The sequence below is a fragment of the Crocodylus porosus genome, unplaced genomic scaffold (assembly GCF_001723895.1).
Source record: "Crocodylus porosus isolate Cpor-Errol unplaced genomic scaffold, CroPor_comp1, whole genome shotgun sequence".
NCBI classification, from domain to species: Eukaryota; Metazoa; Chordata; order Crocodylia; family Crocodylidae; genus Crocodylus; species Crocodylus porosus.
The window spans coordinates 77,698,110-77,702,310 of record NW_017728943.1 but is presented as its reverse complement, the minus strand read 5'-3'; the positions used below and the strand labels follow the sequence as shown (position 1 = coordinate 77,702,310).

At 46.6% G+C, this 4,201-nt stretch overlaps 1 long non-coding RNA gene across 1 annotated transcript; it reads left to right on the top strand.

Moving 5' to 3' along the window:
* Window positions 1–231: 231 nt before the first annotated feature.
* LOC109319508 lies at window positions 232–3,908 on the top strand. The gene is made up of 3 exons (XR_002103525.1): window positions 232–243; window positions 2,119–2,122; window positions 3,851–3,908. It is a non-coding gene; the product is annotated as an uncharacterized LOC109319508 (long non-coding RNA).
* Window positions 3,909–4,201: the final 293 nt, after the last annotated feature.

Sequence of the window (4,201 nt, the reverse complement as noted above, 5' to 3'; positions counted from 1 at the left end):
ACAGGAGACAATGCCACAGCCTTCTACTTCCCTGTCCCTTCTTGGGATTTTAAGTGTAGCTCAGCCTTATGCTGTTTGTATTGAATGGTTATGATTTTCCTTCCATATGTGAAAAACCCTGTGTACATATAATCTGTGTTGAACAGATGCCTGTATTTGTTGGTGAGCTGACAGTCAGAAGAACCTAAGACCTTTAGGGCCTTGTTAAACCTTATGCTGTGAGCCACACAAATGTTGATCAGTGTTAGTGCTACTTTAGAGTTCAGAGCAGTCATACCCTTAGGTATAAGTTACATTTTTTGTATAACTGGGCCCCTGAAAACACTCCGCAGCCATGACATAATACCTGTGCACAGCTGCAGAATGCTTTTAAAATGGCTGATCATGTGAAAATTAACCCTCAATAAATCAGGCATTAGCTGAAGGTGCTTTGGAGCAGAGCACCTTATGGAACTCCCCTTTCCCCTCCCTCCCCCACTGACAGCCCAGGAGGTGGTTGGTGGCCAGAGCTGGGCAGGGACAGGGGGCAGGGGGCATGGGTCTGGGGAAAGAGGTGGTTTGGCAGCCTCCTCAGAGGCAGCTGGAGTGCCACCACCTGCTGGCCAGGTCTCATGCAGGCAGGCATAGTCCCTCCTGACCCAACAGATGAATGTCTGTTGGGTGGTAGGTGGAGAGGGAGGGAGACTCTAACTCATAGTGCTTTACACAAAGCACCATGAGTTAGAGTGCAGATTCTAAATGTCTGTAGGTACACTTAGTCTAGAAACCTTCTCTGACTGTCTCCTACCTCCGCAGTTGTGGCTTGCTACTAGAGGCCTGGTGAGCAGGGGCAGGACTGGGAGCTGTAACTGTGAGTTGCCACTAGAGGGATGATAAGTCAGTACAGGTTTCTATCTTTCCTCTACATGTGAGGATGTGATATATCCTGGGATGCTGGAGGACTTCAACTTGGATGGCACATCTGTAGATAATGGCCACACCTTAATGGAACGGAAGCTGGGTAGTACAGATCAGAGATAAATCGTGCCCTGGAGTGGCATAATTATGAGCTGCATAGCAAGTGCTTGAAAGCCACTTTAAGGGGTTAATGTGCAGACAATCCAGGGGTTAAGAGCTCCAGGAGCAACCCAAAATTACTGTGTAACAAGGCTCCCAGTCTAACAAATCCTGCCTCCTGCTGTCACAGGCAATCATGTTATATAACCCTGTTCATAAAATGATCAATCTTTATCTCAGAAGTAGTTGTGTTTTACCCCCTCATAAATCCTATGGGAAGGTAGTTTCAGAACCTCATTGATATATTGTTTAGATTTTGATCCCAAACTTATCTGTAGCCATTTTGTGCTCATTTTTTCTTATGCCAATCCTAAGTTTGACCTCAAACGGCTATTGTTGTTCTCTAGTGGTGGGCTAATGGGGTGCTGGGGAGATGGCCTAGGACCAGAGCCACCAACCAGAAGGTTGTGGCTTTGCTCTCTTCTTTTTAGGTGTTAAGGACACTAGAAACACTGAGATTGAGGCATAGGGCGTTCCTAGGTAACCATTTATTTCACTAAGCACTTCTTAAATACCTGAAGCTTATCTACTCCATCTTTATTTTTCTATGTAATTCTCAGGGAATCTGTATATTATGCAGACAATGTTATTCCTACTGACAGGCCTCTGTCTATCATGTCAGGTGTCCTCCCTGTTTAATATTGTATTCAAGAAACACATAAATATTTATATCCTTGCATACTCTGTAAACAAAGTTATTTTCTTTTGGTGTGTAACTAGTCATCATTTGGCACGCTAAAACATAGATAGTCTTACCACTGTCCTGGCTGATTGATATATATACCAGTGCTAGGTTTATACTTTGGAAATTAACTTCCCTCCTGCAAGACAAGGTTTCTTTGAGGTATAAAATGTCATTGCCTAGAGAGAAACACTCCTGAAAAATGATTTAACAATTGACTCACTGCCTATTCTGATTCATCCTTGTAGTGGGACCCAGGCTGAAGAGTCACACTGGGGTGGGGCCCAGGTGCACCCTTATCTATATCCTACCTGCCATGACTTGCTGCTAATGAAAAGGATATAATGAGGTGGTACCTGGCTCTAGTGAGGTACACTGAGATGGGTGCAGGTCTCAGTGTCCAGGTGTCTTCTGTGGGGCTCTACCTTTCCTACACTCCACCCCTTTCCACTCAAGTGTTTCTGTGATGATATCAGGGTAGGTGCCTGGCCTCCTAGATGCCTGCCTTCATGTAACTTGGGAAGAAAAACCGAGCAATCTAGGAACAACATGAGCTGGCTGAGCCCTGCCATTCTGACAAGGGTCTATGACCAATGACATCCACACCGCATTGGAATTAATAAAGTAATATAACATAAATAGACATACCATTGTTTGTTCACAGGCTTAGCTTTGGCCTTCCAGTATGTGTCCACCTTCTCCTCAGATAGCTAAGGCTCTTTAGGGTTTGCCCCCAGTTATGAGCCTGATTCACAGGATGGGCCTGTATTGGGCCAACCCCTGTGGGTAGTTTGAGGCCATGGGCACTACAAACCTCCATGAGGCCCTTGCAGGTACCTGGTATTCAACAGCTGCTGGGTGGTCATGTTCATGTAAGAACTAGGGTCAGGTTAGCGGCCGATGAGATGTCCTTCACTCCAATGGTGGTAGGAAGCATAGTTCAGTGCCTATGCCAGTTCCTCCCCTTCCTGGGGCTGGTGCTGGCATATAAAGGAAGTTCCAGGTTGGCCTGAGCCAACCCAGACCGCTTCATGTCCTCATGTGCTCTGCAGCTGCTGCCAGGTGCTGAGAGCCCTTGTAGGGCTCATCATTACTTGCAGCTGTGGCCTCCAGGCTCTAGGCAACAGCAGGCATGCCAGCTCCTTGCTCTTGGCTCTGTCCGGGCTCCAGGCTCAGGTGGAGCCCAGCTTCTCATTCTCAGCCCCCCCCAGGAGACGGGAGTGCAGGGAGTGTGCCACTACCCCTGCCCCTTCCTTGCCCTGCCCAGGGAGTGAGTATGCAGGGGGAGGGGTGTGTGCTGCCTGTTGGGGGTCCATCACCTGCTGTCAGAACAGCCTGGGATCCTGCAGGCTGCAGAGCTCCCTAGCAGTCATCACCCCAGTAAGTGTGGGGCCAGGTTGGGTTCCTGCTACAATCCTGTAAATATATATAAATAGTTTCACACAAAGTATTGCAATTTATACAAAAAATATAAAACTGAACATACCTTCATATTAGCTGTGAATAGAGACCAAACACCACTGTATAATTTTAAGTTGGAAATATTTATGTATGACACAGAGTACCCCCAAATTAATCCTGTATTTGGGTGTATCTGTGACAAATACACTGCCAATATTTTCTATACATAATGAAACAAAAGTAGAAACTGATGGGATGCTGTGATCCATTGCCTGTGGAATAGATGAAATATGCCTAACTTAATAGATTTCATAGATTTCATGGACATTAGGGCTGGAAGGGACCTTGGGAGCTTGAGTCCAGCCCCCTCCCCAAAGGCAGGAAGTCAGGTAGGGTCAAAGGATCCCAGCAAGATAAGCGTCCAAATGCTTCTTAAAGGAGTCCAGAGGAGGTGCTTGCACCACCTCTGAAGGGATTCTATTCCAGGCCTTGAGGGCTTGGACAGTAAAGTTTTTCCTTATATCTAGCCTAAAATGGTCTTGGAGTAGTTTTGATCTGCCCACTTTTAGAGCTATCCAAGTCAGCCTGGATCATTAGCCTATCCTCAGGTGTGGATGCTCTACCCCAAAGTTTGGTGTCATTGGCAAACTTGGCCAGTCCACTTCTAAATACCAGGATCCACATCGTTGATAAAGATACTAAAGGGAACAGGTCCAAGGACAGAGCTTTGGGGGACACTACTGGTCACAGAACACCATGATTCACTTCCGTTGAGCGACACTTTCTGAGTCTGGCCCCGGAGCCAATTCCCCAGCCATTGGACTGTGATGTAGCCGAGGCCACAGTCGGCCAATTTTTCCAAGAGGAGATCATAGGACACCAGATCAAAGGCTTTTTTAAAGTCCAGATATATGACATCTTCTCCCTTGTCCATGTGATATGTCACCTGGTCATAGAAAGAGATGAGATTTGTCAGGCAAGACCTACCCGTGACAAACCCATTCTGGCTGTCCCTCGGGATGTTGCCATCAGCCAGCTTGTCAAGAATAGTCTCTTTGATTT